We start from the raw sequence: 23,501 nt of genomic DNA on the forward strand, positions 1-23,501 counted from the left end.
AATATGTTGAATTGAAATCTGAAGAATATGGAAAATCGTATTAAGGGGGCAAATTCAGACAGGATATTTCAAGGATGTTTTAGACTTCCAAGTTAACACTGTTAACCAATTTCATTTACACCTGTCTCTGGTGGTGGTTTTGACAGGCACGCAAATATACGCTCCAAATTGAGTGAGTGAGTGATTTTGGGTTTAGCAATATCCCAGCAATATCACGATGGGGGGCTCCATAAATAGTCTTTATGTATTGTACCTATTTGGAGAATCGAACCCTGGTCTTCAGTGTGACGAGCTGGTGCTTTAATCACTAGGCTACCGCTCCAAATTATAACATGACCCTCGTTTAACGCCGGTGGAAGGGATACGTGTACGCTTAAGGCGGAGCTTTTAGTACAGTCAGATTCACGAATAGGTACCAATGCCAATGACACAAGTAGTGAGCTGATGTTTACACCAGATGACAGCAATATTGAACCAATATCAGATGGCAAATAATGAGTTTGGTTTTAAACTATATTCAAGTGATAAATAGTAAGTTTGGTTTTGCACCAAATCAAATTTAAATGGCAGTATTAAAGCAGGTTTAAATCAGATTAACATGAGTGTTAATGTTTTATTCTATACCAGATCCAGATGAGAACACGATTAACATTCCTTTTAACAACAATATTTGCCTTTGATTTTGAACCGAATTCAAATTCGTCAATAACTACACGTACAGCTTTAATTACAACGGGCCTTTTCGCCGCCACTGCATCACAGACGCTGGTAGACGCGAGTAACGACAATCAAACTCAAATAATTCTCCTAAACCCAACTCAAAAGTCTCGCGAGATATCTAATGATCTCGATGTATCGACTGTATGTGTAGGGCATATCACCATGTCGGCGTTGTCGCTGCCGGCACTGTTCGAGCAAGCAGATCCCACATCGTCTGGTAATTATCGGTCACATCGTGGCAGTAATGTGGTGCTATGCATTAGAAGATATTAACGTAAATATTGTCGGCGTATTCGCGGCTTCTGCAAGATAATTTGACACCGAGACTTATCGAGTAGAGCAAGGACTGTCCGTCAGAGTTACGTCCCTTGCATCTGAGGATCCTGTGGTTCGAATCCCAGATTAACCCAGATTGTGGTTTCCTCTTTACAGCATGGATTAAACATAGTAATCCAGTATGTGCTTGATGTGGAGCCATCATTAGTCTAGATGCTCTGTAGGTAGCATGGACGGGCGTGGCTCGCTGGACAGAGTCGTCTTCCATGGTAGCGACAGGATCAGCTAGTCATTATGTTCCTTGGCCTGGCAACGCCACACACGTGCTCCCGGGTTTCGTCAGTGATAAACGTGAAATAGCATATCTGCTGTGATACTTTTACCCATATTATGTCCAGGGGCTGTACTGGGACGGCGCGGGTAGCTTAGTGGTTAAAGCGTTCGCTCGTCACGTCGAAGACCCTGGTTCGATTCTCCACATGGGTACAATATGTGGAGCTCATTTCTGGTGTCCCCTGACATGATATTGCTTGAATATGCTAAATGCAGTGTAAAACCATACTCACTCACTCATGGGCATACTACCCAAAGCGGTGTTAAACTCACTCATTCACTTTCTCAGCAACTGCGTTTCCAGTCTGAATCTAATGCTTGTGGTAAGTAACGTGATGGGATGTTCAGAGTCGGTGACGTATCCCTTTAAAGAAGATCGATGCTGACTACAGCAGTCATTGTGGTGGTGTTCAATGTTCATACAACAAGGTGTCCAAGCAGGGAGATACTGATAGTTCCGACAGTATCTTCGGAAATCTTTGTTAGCATGATCATTAAGGATAACTGTGGCAGGACTATATAACAAGTCCACGTTCTCAACACTTTGTTTTAAACTAGGTTTCTCGAACTCCTTTCTAAAAGCCATTTATTGTACAATGGAAAGAAGTGGTAACTCCACGGATCAAAGGGCTCTCAACGATTCATTTGAATTACGAATGATAGAGCCACTTATCAGAACATGTACCTGTGGAAACACCTCTGGAAGGACAGTAATTAAAAACTTAACGCACTCGGGGACTGAATTAGCATGCACTATACTGTATTTTCAAACAAACTATATTGATCTGGAATAACTTTTTAGAATATCTATAAATGAGGTATTAGTCAAAGTTCGATCTAATCGAAACGATGATCCGGTGTTGTATTTGAAACAGCTGAAGAGACGCTAAGGCATATGTGAAGGGTGTAAAAGACAGGATGTCTGACTTAGATATTAATGATCAGATGGATGATATAATTTCCTTGTAGCAAACTTCCGATCACCATGCTCAAAGAACAGGTTGGCCGTAACTGCTGAATATCAATCAATGGTAGACGGGCGTTGTCACTCCAGCACGCAGCGCCTGATGATGTGGTACAGAGAGGTGGAAAGATGTTTTCCGACATACCCCGATATAACACCAGAGACCTAACGTTGATTCAGTACGTATACATTTACCGATCGTGGAAAGCTATCAGTTATTTAAGTGTGCTCCTCGGGACTCCTTGTAGTATTGACAAACTTGCTATGGCAATAACATTTTTGCTGGATTTTATTTCCCAGTGCAATGTATCCAAATCATGTTAGTAAGGCTGCTTTGAAATGTTATTGTGAAAAATGTGCACCACACTTTGCACAATGTTCACTAATATATGTAGTGATCATTTTGATATGACGAGGCATTTAATCATTCTCCTGCGCATGCGCAACATGTGAATAATACAATCAGAAATTTCACTGAAACAAACAATAACTCCTACTTCAAACATTTTCATATGATTTTTAATTCTTTTTGACAAACACAGTGAAAATACCTCTAATTTGTTAGCGTTAACTTGAAACATTCCAAACACCAAACGAAACATTGAGGTGTTCGTTATATTAAATACGTTGTTCACTGGTCTCTCGGGGCCATGGTTTGATATGTACCCTTGGTGTTTGTATGGAAGGTACATCAACCCAAACCCCCCTCAAAGCCAGTGAACAATTTATAACATTCACCCTCACGATGGGCAAATGATTTCATGTGTAGAAAAATATACATCACGCACATTCCAAAGAATGTTGCTTGCGTGGTTTACATGAATTTTTGTGACAACATCGGAGAGAAGGTTTGCGTCTCGGGTTGGTCTTGGGGTCACGATTGACGATCATGGGTTTGACTAATAGAAACAGGTCTCGACCAAGCCGTCGACAGATGGAGAAAGGATTCTATTTTAGTAACAGACATATTTGTCACACTCAGTAACTATATGGAATATACGTGGTTTAGGGGGATAATGCGAGCGATTCGGAGTGACACAGTGCCCGAGACGGAGCCAAGTCTTTCTATCATTTCACCCCTGACACCGGAAATTGGACGTGGCGTGTGTAATAAACTCAGTTCTGTCAATGTTACGGCGTACTACTAAGGGTCTAGAACACGGCCTGATTTCGGGGTATTTTTATGCAGTTGTAACCAAAACAGGACATCAGTGTTTGGAACGCATAGGCACACGGGTGTTTGTTCTCAGCTATAAACAATTGTCACATGTAAATAATCTTCAAGACAATTTTTGTTTAGAGTGTATGTACTCTATCGGTAAGGCATACGACCAAACCGGAAATAACCAGTGGATATTTTTCATGCAATGCCCATGCGCGCAGCAAGTCGAAAAATTAATATGAAACCAACGAATGTCCCTTTTATCTAACGAATCAGACAGATGGGCCAATAAATATGGCCCCTGGAAAATCCATTTTAAAAGCAGCTTCCAAAATTGAACTGTTGCCAGCGGTTGGCCGACAATGAGATCCTGGCCGTCTCCACACTCGTGTACTCTGTTCCGAGACCTTCGGTCTATCGTGAAATACAGTCAGAATCACGCATGAGATTAGCCCAATCATGTAACAGGCGCGATGTTGAGCCGAGACTGTTCTCGTATCCACCGCGATGGTTGTATAACACGCGAGATGGCCATCCTCAGATCATGTAGGACTACCCACCAATCCGTCTTCCGTGTCTATTTGATTCCTGATTTTCGCACATGAAAGTCACATCATAATATACCCCATGTCCAATTTGGAAGGTGACATCGTTCAGACAATTCGTCGATCGTTTACCCAAGATGTATCAACCAATGATTTTTTTGTTTGATGGGGAAAACACGCTACTGGATTACCTTATACTGTTGGGAATCCGACAGCTCGTGATCTTGAAACCGACGGTGAAAGTCAACCAGTTTAAAGTGTGGGTGTCGCAAAGACGTCCATGTCGTTCAAGGTGGCGACATTCGTCGGCGGCTGTTTGTGGATCGTGTGTCATCGTTACGCTATTTTCATAGTATCGATCTCTAGTTTGATCGACCTGATCACTTGCGTGCTGATCCCATATGGCTGAGCGCGACGTTAAATAACAAACGTTTGATGCGTGGCCCCTCAAATGCCTAGAAATCGGTGAGGTACCGGCTTTGCATTGATCTTCAACGACCCAGTCTTGACGTAATTGGCGGGTAACCGAGTCGGGAGATCAGGCTCGCTCACATGGTTGACAGTTTCTGACATTGACTGATGCGCCTAGTGTTGATCACGGGATTGTGGGGTCCAGATTCGATTATACACAGACCGATGCCATCAAGATGGAATGATGCTGTGTGCGACGCCAAACATCAAGCAAACAAAAATTACTTGTATATCTGAAAGAAGAGGTCGAAAAGATACCCTGTGTCTGACAATAAAACAATAAAACTATCCCCATGTCACCCCCACCCAATTTTTTCCACACCGGTGACGGGGAGCGGCGGGGTAGTACTTACTGTGTAAGGCCAATCAATATTGTACCGCCAGTCCCTCGTCTGTGTACTCAGACATTGGAGTACAAGTCCGTACAACCCTACGCGTTGAAGTCCAGATGCAATTGTTGAATGTAATCAGTGCACCGTATACATGGCTTTAATTTCAGAGGTGATGTTGAATCAGCGAATATTGCTTTATGTCATTTTCGTAAATATAACTGTGGGCGGTAAGTAAGTGAATGTGAACCAGACAAGCTAGTGTCATCAGTCCTTAATGTAAACATAGACACATGGGGCTATTCTGTAGCCATGTATCAGTTCAGCTAAAAGAATTATAATATCTGGTCAGAGTCCCTGAATTTTTATAATCATTCACGGTTTATCAAAGTCATTCCATTGCTGCTGTCTCTCAAAATTAGCAGGCCTCACACTGGGCTTTTCTCCCTCTTTAAGCTGAAACGAGTGAATGAGTATGGTTTTACACCGCTTTTAGCAATATTCCGGCAACATCAAGACGGAGAACACCAAAAATAGGTTTCACACAGTGTAACCATGTGGAGAATCGAACCCGGATCTTCATCGTGACGAGCGAACGCTTTATCCACTTACATCACGTTGAAACGAAAGGCGTTACAAACACTCGTGCCACTGCAACGTGTAGTTTGACTTGTTGGTTTATAAACACTCCACCGGTCTCATAACAAAGTGTCAGTCAAGGCTTGAAGGCAAGCCACGAAGTGAAACAGGTCGAAACTGTTACCCAGTAGCACCAGTATGGTTCAAGCAGAACCTCGTGCCGACAAATGCAGCGAAAGGATACTTTGTTGTTGTTGTTTCGTTTGTTTGTTTTTGCTTAACGGCACACTCAGCAGTGTAACAGCCAAATGATGATGGTGAGTCGGACAGTGGACTAACCGTTCGTTTCTTAGAAAATAATTTTGAAAAACGAGAACCGGGAAAATCTAGCCCCGCTGTAGTTAGGGTGAGTATGGTGCACTTCAGTATGGACTGTGGAAGCAGAATATTATGCGGTTATGGGGTAAAGACCATACGTGATGGAACTTTTTCCAGACAATCCAGTGATTGGCATGAGCAGCGATCCCCTTAGAGGGATATGCCTGACACGTTGTTCGCCAAACATGGTTGCAAAAAAACCAGATTCCCCCATTTTCATGTTTCAATATTGCTTGTTTTGGGGACTCTTTGTGTGGTAGTTGTTTTAGAATAATCAGAACAAAAGTACTTTCACATCACAGACCCTGTTACCAGTTTAATCTATAGGGACGTTGAATACAATCTCAAATCCATTAGAAAGTTTTCACCGGGATAAAACGCTTTATCTCTCTGATAAATTAAGAAAATATCTAGTCCCTACTTTTCAAGATGCAGAGAAATTTGAAAAGGCGTCACATATCTAGTGCCACCATCAAGATCACACCTGAAACCAGCTTTTTTGGCCATGGTGTAGGCTGAGCACTGCTACAAGCGGTATCTGACTCCATATTCGTTGCAAAGCAAGTTCCAACTCACACGCGTTATTCGGTCGAGTCCTAGACTAACGTCTAGTCTCTCAAAAGCACATATGTTACATACAAAAGCCAATCTGAAAAAGAATCATAAAATATATTGCAAAGGAGTTAGAGATTTTGTTTATTTTCTAGACTTAAGCGGGCTTTCTTGGATATCGTTCTTTCAATGTCTAATGACAGACTAGTTGAGTCCCAGCGGAAAGTTTTCTCCCACGGCGCCACATCCGGAGACAGTCTCGGTGGGACAAAAATGTAGCTTTGTTGTATTAAGTCCCTGGTGTTTCCCGCAGCTGGTGAAAGTCCATGCATGGTTTGTCCTGAAGTTGACGAAAGTTCATGGTGTGTCCAGTACTTGACGAAAGTTCGTGGTGTGTCCGGTACTTGACAAAAGTTCATGGTGTGTCCGGTACTTGACAAAAGTTCATGGTGTGTCCGGTACTTGACAAAAGTTCATGGTGTGTCCGGTACTTGACAAAAGTTCATGGTGTGTCCGGTACTTGACAACAGTTCATGGTGTGTCCGGTACTTGACAACAGTTCATGGTGTGTCCAGTACTTGACAACAGTTCATGGTGTGTCCAGTACCTGACGAAAGTTCATGGTGTGTCCAGTACTTGACGAAAGTACATGGTGTGTCCAGTACTTGACGAAAGTACATGGTGTGTCCAGTACTTGACGAAAGTACATGGTTTGTCCAGTACTTGACGAAAGTACATGGTTTGTCCAGTACTTGACGAAAGTACATGGTGTGTCCAGTACTTGACGAAAGCACATGGTGTGTCCAGTACTTGACGAATGTACATGGTTTGTCCAGTACTTGACGAAAGTACAATGGACGCAACAATCAGCTTTACGTTCTCCCGTCAACGCCGGTCCTTCATCCGCATGACAGATATGGAATCGTGACGAGTCAGTAAAGCGTCTAATGACCCCATACCGACGTGTCCTGCACCAATGTAAACGTTGTTGGCGGTATCTCTCGGTCAGCATCGGTCAAATATGGGGTCGACGCGCACGTAGTCTTTGCTGACGTAATCGCCGTTGCGCCGTCTTGGAACTGACGGTAGTGTCATGATCAGTTCTGGACGTTAGCTTGAACCTTTTGCTTAAATGAGTGAAGAAATGTCACGATCTTGAGCCGAGGTCGTGACACGAGCTTCTCTTGTGAGTCTCGATCATGTGGTCATGTGTTCTGGCAGACTCTGTGATAACGTGGCGATTTTTGAATTGTGAGAATTAAACTTTCGCGCCACATGTCGTGTAAACAAACCAGTCTGAAGAAACCAAACAGCGCTATCTCTGTCAACAGCTCATGGTATTATGTATAATCAACAGATTAGTGCTGTTCAGAATTTAGTAGTGATTGTGATGTACAGTTAAATAACCCGTGTTTGGGTTGAACGTTGGTGTTACATATTCCATGATCAATGATAATAGGGTGGTGCTTTTGTCTTTGATTTCAGTATATCAGTTTCTTAGCTCACTTAAATCCATTGGTCTAACCTCATGTTCGCAATGTGTAAAATGTAAAAAACATGAGAGATGGAAAACATGAAAGAACATACTTCTAAATGATTTGAGAACTATGGATAGTCGAAGTAATGGCCGAATCGTTAGGCACGGTCACCTCTATGTTGGTCACTCATGAGGAAGACGAAATCTGTAGTTCAGAAATAAAAAGGATGTTTGCCGACGCGTGTAAAAACTCAGTTTTGGGCTTGCCATCGTTCCCGAAGCTCTCTTTGTGCTGAAACACATACCATTAGTGGCACAGTTGATATAGACAAACGACAATCATAGTCATATGACTACTTTGTAAATAGAATGCAGTTTCCACAAGTTGAATGAATATAAAATCTGGACCCTTTCCCTCTCGGTGGAGCAAATATGTTTCCAGTAATTGGGAAGAGAGGAGTCGAATGTTCAGAAAGATATATCAGAGAAGACCACATGCTAGTCGTAAAGGCTCACTGGGTAACTGGTTTTACGCCGCTTTATTGTAACCAGACGAGTGATGAGAATACACTTGGTCGAAACGGCCAGTTTGGATCATAAGTCTTGGTGACCTGTTTGACTACAAGTCATCGTTCCCGAAGCAGATCGATGTATATCCACTCAGTGTGTGACATACCCACTGGCACGCTAACCCGTAGCTAGCAAAAATCCAGTCGGGTCAGTGAATATCCACAGTCACTGGTTCGACTGAAGTGAAATTCAATAGGGGTATCTCGTGAAAATATCACTCTCTGACACGTGTTAAGTGAATATACTTACATCATGAAAGATTACGGCCTGATAACAGTCATATCATCAGCTTGATATTGAAACCGTGTTTACACTCAGATTTCGGGTTAGTGAATTATTTTGCGGGCTAATAACTTTCAGGCAGAGCTAGACCGACTGGCTTGCAAAATTGAGTTGTGGAACCGCCACTTCTAACGCATTTTCACGTGATTTGCACCCCAATATCGCCGAATCGTTGCTAAATTCGTAAAATAGCCAACCTCCAGTTGATCCCCAAATTCTGCGTCTGTGTATATATACAGCCGCCGTACAGGTGAGCTAACATCCGCTCACTCTGCCCACTCTTATCCAAAGGAGGACAATACATTTCCATGTGTTGATTTCTGACGGCTTCGGGCGATACCATACCATAAAACATAGTTTAATGACATAAAAATTCAATTGAATGCTCAATCTTTGCGAACAGCAAACTTGACTGAGGGCAGGAGATGTTTTGCTTGCCTCGCGTTTGACCTTCTGCGTCTTGTTTGTGCAATTACTCTTTTCACGAGGGCAAAATGACGACTCGGCCTTGGGGACATGACGATCCACATGCGGGGTAAATGTCACTGTGGGGTTGTGACAAGGTCAGCTGGTGAACCACTTCACCCAGAGTGGCGTTTATGTATGTGCTCACGGTTCTATCAAGGTTCTATCACGATCGCCATGGTAACACGCTGTCAACAATGTGGTTTGATGCGCTTCGGTCTCATAACGCTTCTTGTTTTTCTACTGACGCTGTTTCATCTTTTGTTCATTTTATCAAATCCATCTTCCAAGGCCCACAAAGACTAACACATTAAGGGGTGGTGGAGTAGCCTAGTGGTTAAAGCGTTCGCTCTTCACGCTGAAAGTCCGGTTTCGATTCCCCACATGGGTACAATGTGTGAAACCCATTTCTGTTGTCCCACGTCTTGATATTGCCAGAATATTGCTAAAAGCGGCGTAAATATTAACTCACTCACTCACTCAAAATCACACTCGGACATTTTGCTATGCGGTGGTAAAACGATACTTGCTTACTTTCTATTTTGACGAAATGAAGCACGGATTATCACTTTGGTATTGTCACACTATTGTTCTCTCTTGCGTTATCACAAGTGGAATCAAATAAAGGTGACTACTCGTTGAGTGAATTATTGTATTATAGTCGAGTCTTAATCTTGCAGACCAGGTAGTAAAGGCATGAGCATTTAGTTATTGTATGGTCCATACTCGATTATTTACATACCTCAGCCGTATAGCTAGAATGTTGCGGAATGCGACGTTAAACAACCAACCAACCAACAAATAAGCGTGGGCATTTGAGTGAGTGAGTGAGTGAGACGATTTAGTAATTCGACATCCACGCATCAAAGTTGTCAAACTTAAAGACTCCTTGACACCCATTTCGAATTAAAAGGAATCAAGGAGAATCGGTTAGATAAAATATTTACAATATTAGGATCGCATTCGGGAGAGAATGTGAAAACATTTTTGAAGCTTTGTAAGAATGCGACTTCCAAATGCTATCTGACGTTTCAGGGACAGGTGGCCACATTTTTCGACTCGGCGGTGTTCTGATGACGTCAGGGCTCGTTTGAAGAGCATTCGGGGCGTTCTAATTGTAATCTGGGTGTTGATGATCTTTGTATTCATATAATTTGAAGAATATTCCACCTGAAGCCCAGCAGCAATCGAGATACATTCCGACTCTTTCGAGGAGCATTCGATACATCTCGACATTATTTCAAGTGTCTCGTCTTTTTGTATTCTCCCTCGAATATGTTCGGAATACTTAGAATGCAGTTAGAATGCAGCAAGCATACTCAGAACGTATTTAGAATGCAGCAAGAATACTTAGAATGCAGCAAGAATACTTAGAATGCAGTTCAAATGCAGTAAGAATACTTAGAATGCAGTTCGATTGCACCTTAAATGCCGGTCGATATTTTTCCACTTCGAATGTAAATCATTTTTAACATGTTTGAAACATTCGTTCATGTTACAAGAATTGATCTGAATATTTGGAATGCATTCGGAATTCCGTAAAAGGCTTTAGAATTCATTTCGAATTTCAAGGAATCTCCTGGAAATTTCATTCCGACAGCATCCCGTCTCATTCCGCCTCCAGTGAGAAGGGGTTATTTATTTGTCGTGTCAAGGCCGCTTTAGATTCTTAAAGTCTTTATTCAGTTATTGGACCCCTCATCACCCAGATTACACGTTGAAGTACAAACTTCAGTGCGGAATGCTTACTGCTTAGAAGTTATTTCTGATAAGTACAATGATAATCATGCAGAAATAGTTATATTGATAGAATATCGATATTATCAATCGATAATACATGCAGAAATAAAAAAAATAATTCAGCTTATGTAACACGTGAAAACATGATATTGCAAACTATGGGTAAAGCATGTTATTGCAAACTATGGGTAAAGCATGTTATTGCAAACTATGGGTAAAGCGTGTTATTGCAAACTATGGGTAAAGCGTGTTATTGCAAACTATGGGTAAAGCGTGTTATTACAAACTATGGGTAAAGCGTGTTATTGCAAACAATGGGTAAAGCATGTTATTGCAAACTATGGGTAAAGCGTGTTATTGCAAACTATGGGTAAAGCGTGTTATTGCAAACTATGGGTAAAGCATGTTATTGCAAACTATGGGTAAAGCGTGTTATTACAAACTATGGGTAAAGCGTGTTATTGCAAACAATGGGTAAAGCATGTTATTGCAAACTATGGGTAAAGCGTGTTATTGCAAACAATGGGTAAAGCGTGTTATTGCAAACTATGGGTAAAGCGTGTTATTGCAAACTATGGGTAAAGCGTGTTATTGCTAACTATGGGTAAAGCATGTTATTGCAAACTATGGGTAAAGCGTGTTATTGCAAACTATGGGTAAAGCATGTTATTGCAAACTATGGGTAAAGCGTGTTATTGCAAACTATGGGTAAAGCATGTTATTGCAAACTATGGGTAAAGCGTGTTATTGCAAACTATGGGTAAAGCATGTTATTGCAAACTATGGGTAAAGCGTGTTATTGCAAACTATGGGTAAAGCGTGTTATTGCAAACTATGGGTAAAGCATGTTATTGCAAACTATGAATAAAACATGTCATTGCAAACTATGGGTAAAGCGTGTTATTGCAAACTATGGGTAAAGCATGTTATTGCAAACTATGAATAAAACATGTTATTGCAAACTATGAGTAAAGCGTGTTATTGCAAACTATGGGTAAAGCATGTTATTGCAAACTATGGGTAAAGCGTGTTATTGCAAACTATGGGTAAAGCGTGTTATTGCAAACTATGGGTAAAGCATGTTATTGCAAACTATGGGTAAAGCGTGTTATTGCAAACTATGGGTAAAGCGTGTTATTGCAAACTATGGGTAAAGCATGTTATTGCAAACTATGGGTAAAGCGTGTTATTGCAAACTATGGGTAAAGCGTGTTATTGCAAACTATGGGTAAAGCATGTTATTGCAAACTATGGGTAAAGCGTGTTATTACAAACTATGGGTAAAGCATGTTATTGCAAACTATGGGTAAAGCGTGTTATTGCAAACTATGGGTAGAGCATGTTATTGCAAAGCGTGTTATTGCAAACTATGGGTAAAGCATGTTTTTGCAAACTATGGGTAAAGCGTGTTATTGCAAACTTTGGGTAAAGCGTGTTATTGCAAACTATGGGTAAAGCATGTTATTGCAAACTATGGGTAAAGCATGTTATTGCAAACTATGGGTAAAGCATGTTATTGCAAACTATGGGTAAAGCGTGTTATTGCAAACTATGGGTAAAGCATGTTATTGCAAACTATGGGTAAAGCATGTTATTGCAAACTATGGGTAAAGCGTGTTATTGCAAACTATGAATAAAACATGTTATTGCAAACTATGGGTAAAGCGTGTTATTGCAAACTATGGGTAAAGCATGTTATTGCAAACTATGGGTAAAGCGTGTTATTGCAAACTATGAATAAAACATGTTATTGCAAACTATGGGTAAAGCGTGTTATTGCAAACTATGGGTAAAGCATGTTATTGCAAACTATGGGTAAAGCATGTTATTGCAAACTATGGGTAAAGCGTGTTATTGCAAACTATGGGTAAAGTGTGTTATTGCAAACTATGGGTAAAGCATGTTATTGCAAACTATGGGTAAAGCATGTTATTGCAAACTATGGGTTAAGCGTGTTATTGCAAACTATGGGTAAAGCGTGTTATTGCAAACTATGGGTAGAGCATGTTATTGCAAAGCGTGTTATTGCAAACTATGGGTAAAGCATGTTTTTGCAAAGCGTGTTATTGCAAACTATGGGTAAAGCATGTTATTGCAAAGCGTGTTATTGCAAACTATGGGTAAAACATGTTATTGCAAACTATGGGTAAAGCGTGTTATTGCAAACTATGGGTTTCATTTTCCACAAAGATTTCATTTACATACAATGCGAGTCCCTTCAAAATATATTTCCTGAAGTCATAGGTTGTTGTAAATTTTATTTTTTAATAATTTGTTTCTGCTAATATTATAAATTCAGTAAGGCCAACAGAAAATGAAATGAAATTCATCACACTTATCACATATTAGGCAGGTCGGTCAACGCTTTCTTTACTTTTCTTATAACGCTGCTTATCTTCAAGTCATGACAAAGTATAACGAAACTTCAGTGAGGACAACATTCAAATCTGTATCTGTAGAGTTTGATAATAACTAAAATTCTGTACTTAATTATGATTTCTAAGAACTGTGATAACAAAACAATGATGTACTGTTGATTTCTATACATCAGTTCTTAATTTCTAAATCTAAATTCGCTGTTTGAACAAGCTAAGAAACAAGTTCATATCTCCACCTTGTACCCATGTGGGTAATGGTCGTGACTATCACTAGGTTACCCCACGGTCACACCTTCAAAATTGTGCAGATTAGGGGAGAGAAATGATCAATACTATGGACTTGGATTGTTGATAAATGCTCCGTTTTTCATTTGGACAATTGACTTGCCTTTGCCAGTGTTTGTGACACTGCCACTAGCTTGCATAACGCAAACGTGTTATCACTATTTATAGTGGTTCATTAACACATGCTTATGATGAATTGTACATGAAGATCAGTGGCGATAGGAAAGGGTCGTGTTACTTTCATAATATAATTTTTTTTGCCTGATCGATTTAAACGGGCAAGTGGGGTGGCCTGGAGGTTACCGCGTTCGCTCGTCAAGCTGAAGATCCCTATTAAGTCTCAGATGCACATGTAATATCTGAAGCCCATTTCCGGTGTTCCTAGACGTTATATTGCTGGAATATTACTAAAACAAAAACCGAAACTAACTCACTCACTCACTCAGATGCACTTCTTACCTTAACATAATGGTGCTGTGTTTTTCTGTGACATGAATTACAAAATGAAATAAAACATATTATTTCAGGCTTGAAAGATGAATTACGTGTTTGGTGAAATTACATCGCCCTCGTCTGATTAAACTACGTGATTGCCGCTGCGTCGCCCTAAATAACGTCGCTAAAATAACTCCGGTAAATCTCACTGGAGACAACTATCCTCAACTGTAAAATCAATAATTTGTAATCAGCTGTATCCACATCAGTTGTCGGGTACAAGCAGATGACAGGACGAGACATCGTAACATGTCACTCAACACCGACAAAACAGCAAATCTGCCCTCTGTATTTCCCTCTCTACGTACGAACGCGAAGCTTGATCTCTATAAGTTGTCAGGAAAGCAGTCTCCCAGGCCCCAGAGAATTAGATTAAAAAGGGAGTCCATCTCAAGTCCGGCAAGATCGAGCAAGTCTAGATTTTATCAGATCTTGGAAATGTTCTGAGATTATATTTGCGTATATATGTGTAGACATATATTTTCAAATGAGACACATCCGCATGACTTAATGTCAGTAACGTGAAGTGCCACATTTAAACAGTTTCACTTCAATCTCTGTATTTAATAAATTTACGTATACTATATATATGTACTTATCTTAACTGATACGGATTGTTCCGTTGGTTGGTGGAGTGAGAAACGCCCGCTCGTCAAGCAGCAGACAGGGCTTCGATCCCCTAAATGGGTACAGTGCATGAAACCCGTAATTGATGTCGCTGATATTACGGAATCCTTGAAAGGACACCCCACTATGTCTTATCGCGTTATCACCCTCGCAAAACCGATCAATCAGTGGTCAGGTTAACAATGCGACAACGCGACATTTTTGTCATTTGTCGCATTGTCTGACTTTGAATAGTATTTTTCTCCAACCAAACTTCGGCAATGCGACAACGCGATCATGTCTCTCCTAAGATTCCATATAGCATTGCTGTAATCTGTCGAATGCTTGTACTCCCAGAGAATATCTACAGTCATCAACGTTTTTTTCAAAGATCCATTTGCATACATGTAATTTTTTTTCATTTTCCCAGTGATATATGTTTAGCTTGATGTCATGTTGCAGGCTATTTGAGTTTAGTTGCTTTTTGTTGTTTTTTTTGTTGTGTTTATTTATATAATTCCTTTTTACTTATTTTTATGATTTATTATTTTATTTATTTATTTATTGCTTTTATATATATATTATATATATATATATGTGTGTGTGTGTGTGTGTGTGTGTGTGTGTGTGTGTGTGTGTGTGTATGTATATGTATATATATATATATAATTTTGTTTTATTTTTTTATATATATAATTATATATTTTGAAATGTAACAAACATATTTTGCCGAGATGCCATTTTCAGTGTCTTCAGTATAGCAGATGCTTTTCACAAAGACAAATATTCAGTATATAAATACAAATTATGATCGATATGGGACGTAGGAAACAGACTCTATTTTGACCTTCCAATTCAATTGGATGTTTCTAGAATGTCCTCAGTTATTTCGACCGAAAACATACATCAAAGAGTTTTCTTCAAATTCACTTAAATTTAAATGTCACTTCCAAGACACGGCGAGAGCGATCTTCAGAGGCGTTTAGTAATATTCCACAATATCGCGGCGGGGGACTCGAGAAATGGGTTTCACACATTGTATACACTTTTGTAATCGAACGTTTGGTATGACGGGCGACGGTATCAATATCAGCTGTTGATGTTTAAACTGATGTCGATTTATTGTATCCCCAAAAATGACGTTTTGTGTGTTTTGCCGACATTTTCTTATTTTTGAAAGTTCGTGCTATTTTCGATTGGCAGTATATTCGACGAAGAGAGATTCCTCTGCAAACATGTTCTGTTTTTCCACCTATTAAAGACTCCAATCCTCCCTAAAGAGTTTAATTTAAATGTGCGAGACCATTTGGGGCTTACCACAAGGATTTAAACACTGGAAAGCTACTAAATCTAAGTCAACTTTAATAAAATCAGTTGAATATCGCCTCCGCCTTTTGCATCTTTTGAAGCTCCTGAATTTGGGTTCGCCCGAATGTGCCAAACGGTCTTGTTAATCTCGGACACCAGGAAACAGTGTGAGTGAATGGGTAATTTATACTATGGCCGAACGGATTTTATTGACATCCGAGTGAAAATTGAAACATAAACAAACCTTATGTCACTTAGAGGAAGATAAGTGTTCTGTTTTCTACAGTTTCCTAAATTTTACGAACTAACTTGAAATAAGCATAACCAAAAGCACGCAAGTCAGCGATTACCATCTCCAGCTCCACGGCACCACAAGGGAGGTATCCATTACACCTACACACAGAGGTATAGAGTAAGGAGTTCATGTGTGTGCGTTGATGTTGCTGGGACCTTAGGAGTTGTCCATGTTGACCAGATCGTGTCTTTGTCAATTAAATATACATACGTCAATGTGAGCAACTGCCTGAGTATTAGGCATTAACATGATGTCTAAGTGTCTTTCAATTAGGAAGCGAACCTTTAACAGCTAAGGACGCCAAAATCGATCTCGTGAAGGTTTGGGTGAAAAATGGTACAGAAATAGCTGTGGTGATTGGTCAATTAGATGCAATCTGTCATGTGATTGGCCGGTTCTGGAGTGGGTAAGTGGTTTGAGCGCGGGAAAATTACAGGGTGCGCCTTCTATGACGATCGCTTTCTAAAAGGCTGTGTATGCTTTAGCCATATTAACCTTGTGGGATATCTGGGAGGCTGGGAGGCCAACGAGAGGCTTTGTGTGAGAAGCTGGTTTGGGAACTCCTGGAGGGAGATCAACTAGAATGTGTATAAATAATCGTATTAGGATACGACACGTCCAAAACATGGACGCTCACACACTTCCGGTCAACAATACTATTCTCCTACGCCTGCATCCGTAGAAATAAAATGCTCCACCATTCTCAGACCAACCCACCATCCCTTACCGTGCCCTCCATGGCCGCACATACACTTGACATACGCACGTACCCTCTCCACGACAACGCCTACACTGCACCAGGTGCCGTGTCAGAGACGGTGTCCCTATCGCGACACATGACTTGTTCAACGATCATGCCTACACCCAACATGTGTCGAGTCTGCAGTCATGCCTATCTCAACCTCCCACGAACATGCCCATACATGCTCTCTCTACGGCTACTGGGCAAGCCTAGTGGTCACAGCGTTTGCTCGTCCCGCCTAAATCGTGGGTACAATAGATACCGAGTCTTTGACCATGCCTCTCCCCATCCATGCTCCGATATCAACTCACCCAACCTTGAAAGTCTGAAGACCATGCCTACACACTATATGTCACGCCATTTTCACATATTTTGAGAGATTTCTGACATCTTGAATTTTTAACATCAATAATTAATTCCAGATATTCAAAGTAGAAATACACTGTCACTGAGATATCAAGAAAATATTTTTGCTTTTTCTCTAAATGTAACATATCTTAAATTTATGATTCAAATTAAAGGCATCATAAGGTATTTTAGAAATATCTTCAAATGAAGTATTGGGAACAGGAAAGAAAGGCAAATGTATAACATACGGTTCTCAAAAGGAATGATTAACAGATATCTACAAATACTTCCGGTTACATACGCATAAATACTTCTGGTTCTTAAATGGCGGTGAGTGGTAACGGATGAGGCTGGTTCGCTTGATACATTTCACACGTTGATTCATGAATCAGTCCGGAAAGGTGAAGGAGAGTTATCGCCCTTTGGTAAAAAAGTCAAACATTCAAGATAGCATGATATCTGCATTTACTTAGACGATACCGGGAACTGAATTACTAGATATCATTAATGCGGTGGAATCATTAAATCACATTGTGATATCATCAAATTAAGAATTCAATATCATAAATATGTTTCAGCATATCCTCGTGCACTATCACCAATCCATATCACGGATTTAAATGCTTATATCTTTAACATGCCCGTAAGATATCGCTAATTGATTCGATATATCGTAGAATATTTAAAGGTGTCAGTAATTTCGAAATAAATGTGAAAATAAGTTGACATATACCCGCAAGGTATCTCTAATTGATTCAAGATATCATGGGATAATTAAAGACATCACTAATTTCGAAGTAAATGTGAAAATGACTTGCCATATGCCCGCACCACGAGAATGCCTACGAAAAACACAAACCCGCTGCACGACTTGGGAAAACGAAAGACCTCCAGTGTAGCGAAGTATGGCCATATCGGATAGGGATTGCTGAACAAAAATCTCTTCCCAATTAGGCGCTATCCATCTCGACACGCACACCCATCCTCGTCCAGAGGGCGCACGGAACAAGATAGCCCTGATCACGAGAGACACATATTTGTGATGCACTTAACCGCTATATGTCAGTGGAGGACATCGTTAAGATTTCTACTTCACTATGGGGTTTTGTTGGACATGGTACCATCATATATTTCCTTACCATTTTTTCCTTACCATTATTTATTTTCCTTCAAATATAAATCAGGTTAGTTTTAGTGAGTGAGTGAGTGAGTTTAGCTTTACGCCGCACTCAGCAATATTCCAGCCATATGGCAGCGGTCTGTAAATTAGTCCAGTCTGGACCAGAAAAGCCAGTGATCAAGAGCATGAGCATGGATTTAAGCAATCGGGAACCGATGACAGATGTGTCAACCAAGTCAGAAGACCTGACCTTCCGATCCCATTAGTCGCCTCTTGCGACAAGCATAGTCGACTTTTGTCTCAAGAATGACTTGCTGAATACCTGTTCTACCCCGGACCTTCACGAGCCGATCAGTTTCAAGAAGAACTGAGCTTTTCATCACAGACACTTTGATATACTGGGTGTGGCATTTGGGGTGGGATAATTGAAAACATCTTGCTTGAATATAATGGTTGTGACATGAAGCATTTGCTAGGTAATGCATTATTCTCGTTAAATGATTACGTTGCAACAGAATAATGCACGTTGCACGTGGTGTAACATACTTTTTGAGGCGGTTTAAGATTGCGGTAGTGTCATTGGCTATTGTATTTCCAAGCCTCGCTCCCATAGAAGACGTCTGGGATGAGGAGCAAAAATTAGAAAGTCATACACTGTCGAAAGCCTCCATATTTCTGGTTACTTTTTTCCAACCCTCTCTGTTGACTGGCCAGACTTCATTGTTACTAATAAACTTACTAAAACTTCCATCACTATCCCCCAGACACTTCAAGTCTCCTTTCTTACTGCACGTAAGCTTCAGCGTTTCTTTACACAACCATTCACCGCCTGTGTGTTGCTTATTCATAATGGCTATTATAAGGTTCTCGATCCACACTCCATACCTAGTTCATTTTAGTTACTTATATGAGACCTCCTCTACCTTGGTAACATTTGCAAATTCTTTCTGAGTGTACATTTAGGATGGGCATTTCATGTTGTTGAGCAGTACTTACTTATTTTGTAATTGCATTCTCCGATGTATGACTTTCTAATTTTTGTATATGAGTGTTGACTATGCATTTCCTTGATTTTTTTATTGACTCTTGTGTTTTGAATCTTTTTGTGTGTGTGCTTGATGTTACCACATTGCTTTTGCGGTCAAAAGCTTTCCAGGGCACAGGGGTACTATAACAGTTGCAAAAATGTGCATATTCTTACCTAAAATTATTCAGATATTTCTCACCAAAGTCAATGTTATATTTCATACATTTTGTTAAAGTATTCACGTTGTAGCAGGCTTGTTATCGGTAACTTGCGTAACTGACAGCTGTCTATGCTACTGGCATCACCCCATGCCGTTAAAAGCCTGAAGGAGTATACACTCCAGTGTTTGTACTGACCGATCCGACCACAACTTAATGGTCAAATATTCACGCCTGTACACGCTGTCAAATTACACAGATGTAGATGTGGAGGCTTAACCACGTACATTACTGGTTATTACTCAACTTTTCCGACAACACACGGCCAAAGCAATTAGAATCTCGAAAGCTATCTGCCAAAATTGAGTAATATCTCGATGCCATAACTTTTCAAAAGATAGACAAAGCGTCGTCTCCATTTTAGGGAAACTGGTTATACCGTACAAGCAGAGGGTTCAGCTATATAAGCACCAGGGTCTGAAACATACATCAGTCTGACCCTGGAACCCTTCTGTTTGTATCAAGGTAAGCCATAGTTACTTTATACTTTGCTCTTTTCATATTTTTGCTTAAAATGCGCCTTACTTGAATAATGAACCTAGTTCTGCACTTTATCAAAGTCATGTTCTAATCTTGTACCTTGGCCGCGTGGTTATGATTAATGTAATTTGGTATCATTACTACGGTAGTTCTGTAAGATCTGTATGACGTCACTTTGTAAGACTTTCATAGTTATAACTTAAACACACAATTCGGTTGTATGACAGATATGGTTTACAAGTTAGGCTTCTATTATTTTTTTAAACTATCGCAATATGTGTCCTGGAAGTTTTTCGTTAACAATGTATATACGTGCGTTCTGTAATTTAGAATATGTGCAGGTTGCACGCTGTGAGAATGTGTTTAAGTCGCCACTCTGGCACTGATTGTAATATTCATATGTGTAGAATTCGTCTTTTCAAATATAATGGAAAATGTTTAATAACATGAAGCGCTAGTTCTACCCATACTTTCCGGCGTCAATTCACTGTTCAGTTTCATGTACAATTCCTGCCTGACAGACAGAGTTATTAGTTCACTTCAGTTGAGATGTTTTACCATCGCATATTGTCGAAACCAAAAACCAAGTCAGCGCAAGTATATGTTTTATATTGTGACTAGTTGCTTTCGTAGATATTGTAATTTTAGGTAACTAAGTTAACGTTGTGACTGCATATATGTTCAGAAGAAATAATAATTGAACGTTAAGTTATTCTGACTAAATGCGTACAGCATTAGCAAAGCCTAAGGAATATAATTTCCATTTGATATACGCTATTGTCCCTCACTATCGTGACTTGTTAATTCGGAAAATCTCCGGTAAATAGCAATCATTTGGAAGCTACGAAATTTAGTCTATGTGTATTCAGAGACCATATAATAGAGGGACGGCCCTCAAGCCAATGCGCGAAACCATCCGCGCTACGGCTTGTACTGCGCAGCCTATCCGGAAGCTTCGAGGAACATGTGTTCACCTCAGTCATAGATTTTGCGTATTTTCATAACAAAGGTAAGATTTAGTTTTTCTCATTTATTCGCATGTACATACATATATATGTAAGAGTGCATCTGAGGTTTTTAGTGGTGCTAAAGCGTATACATTTCTTTGTATTTGATGAATGCTGTCATGTGTGATCGTTGGTCAGTGAGGACAATGGCGGCGGTGCAAAATCGGCGAAAGTCCCGATTTTAATTTTCAATAACAGCTACTAATTTTCAATACCAATCCTTAGTTACCGGGATGTAATAAAAGCAGATTAGATAAAGTTTGGTTTAGTGGTATTTATAAATCTGTGGAGGACGTATAATTCCTTATTTTGACTCCTGCAATACGACGAAATGTGAATGTTTTCTGAAATATTTACTCCACAACACTTGATTTCCGCACGCTTTCACAATAACAGCATACTACTAGCATTTTTAAAATAAGTATGTGAACATGTACGGCGAATTCCTCTTTTGCTTGGTACTAAATTTATATGGCTATGATCGGTAGTTTATTTTTTATGATTTTTTACGTAATCCCGCATTTGCATCATGTACTGCACATTTCAGATACCATGTAGCAGACGACACAACATTAATTTTGTTTGTTAATATGACCCGAATATATGTTTAATCCATTCTTCAAAAGTCTCATGCACTTATGGGTTGTAAATAATTGTACATATTTCCATTTTTGTTCATTGTGATGATTATGCTTGCAGCAAATATCCTTATTTTTCATGAAATAATATATTTTTCTGTTTTTATCATTTTTCTTCTTAATGAAGTTTAATTATGATTTGAAGTACCTTATTCAACTTTATACTTATATCATTACACCAATCATAGCATAAACTTATTATTTTGTCTTGTAGATGCCCAGGAAAAAGAAAGTTCAATGAACAGTTCTTGATTGCAGGTAAGTAATAATGGAAGTAATATTCAAAATGGTTGAAAAATTGTTGATAAAAAGTTGATAATTTGTAGTTATTGGTATTTATTTATTCTATAGGTGTTTGTATTATCCGTTATCTGCAGAAAAAAAGTTTGAAATATCAAAACGTTTGCATAGTCAAGAATTAATTTTGCTTCATTTCTTATGTAAGGAAAGATACAGTGTTAATTAAGTGCAATATTCCCATCTTGAGAGTAAGTAAACAGATCTAGTTTGAAACAGCATTGACAACCAGCTATCATATAATTTCAATAAGTATTTAGAGCACTGAATTCATGTTATTTTTTCTTTAATATCAAAATTGTTCCTCTCCTTTTTTCAGTTCAATAGATGTACTGTGTGACAAACAGTGGAAGTCATTCTTCATTGACCTCACTGATGAACGCACAGACACCCCGTGCCAGTAGGAACAGATTATGATGGCTGTTCTGCCATTAATTCTGCGGTTTAGCAAAAACTGTGTGAAGATGTGACTAAGTCTGTGATGGCTGCTGACTTTTTCTATACAGGTGTGCATACTCTAAATAAAATCTTCCTGTATGCACATCAGATGATATATGATCCAAAGTACCTCTCGAGAGCTTGATAATGAGCTTCAATGGCAAAACCCATTGAACACATAGTGTAACTGTATTGTCACAATAACTATGAAATAAATAAAGAAATTGACTGTCCAGATAACTTGGTTTTGTCTTCAACTATAAAATCGTTTGTGACATGGGAATCTCTACTAAGGGCTTTTACAGTTTGAATCAGATCATGACCAAGTATTGAACCTGGCTGTGATGCATCCATCATAGGGTTGTAAATACACTATCTTTCAGGCATCCATCATTTGAACATCACTTGCAAGACGCAAGACCTTTGAACTGTGTTTTTCATCAGGTTTGAAACTGTGGTTTGATGGTTATTCTCTTAAAGATATCCCTGGACGAAGTTGTGTACAGATTTGATATTTTTCATTTACAATATCATGTTTTAATATTATAAAAAATTAGTATATTCTTTAGTGTTAGTCTCAATTTCAAACAGTTGACATTCATATTTGTTTTTAATGAAAGCTTGAAAGAATAAATAGTTGTATTTAGCAATACATATACATTTATTGTTCTTTTATAAAACATATAACATAACATCACAATCACACCTGCACAGTGCCAGTCAGTTGCAATTCTCGGAAAGTTATGTGACAAATTTTTCATGGTAAGTGTAATGATAAAATTAAAGTTATGAACCCTATGAAAATAATTAATTTCATTGGGTGGTGTGTTTGGGGGGATGCCTCACGACCTCTATATCATGACAAGTTCAAGCTCTCATGTCATTGCTTCATTCCCTCTTAATCTACTGTGAAAGAAACGGTCAAATGGTCACAAAATCAACTACACGTGGTTACTGTATGTAATGTACATTGACG

General features: G+C 39.5%; 1 long non-coding RNA gene across 1 annotated transcript; it reads left to right on the forward strand.

Moving 5' to 3' along the window:
- The first annotated feature begins 21,075 nt into the window (after positions 1-21,075).
- On the forward strand, positions 21,076-22,762 carry LOC137282727 (uncharacterized). Its single transcript, XR_010956838.1, has 3 exons — positions 21,076-21,154; positions 22,005-22,048; positions 22,407-22,762. It is a non-coding gene; the product is annotated as an uncharacterized lncRNA (long non-coding RNA).
- Positions 22,763-23,501: the final 739 nt, after the last annotated feature.

The sequence above is a fragment of the Haliotis asinina genome, chromosome 4 (assembly GCF_037392515.1).
Source record: "Haliotis asinina isolate JCU_RB_2024 chromosome 4, JCU_Hal_asi_v2, whole genome shotgun sequence".
Lineage (NCBI taxonomy): Eukaryota > Metazoa > Mollusca > Gastropoda > Lepetellida > Haliotidae > Haliotis > Haliotis asinina.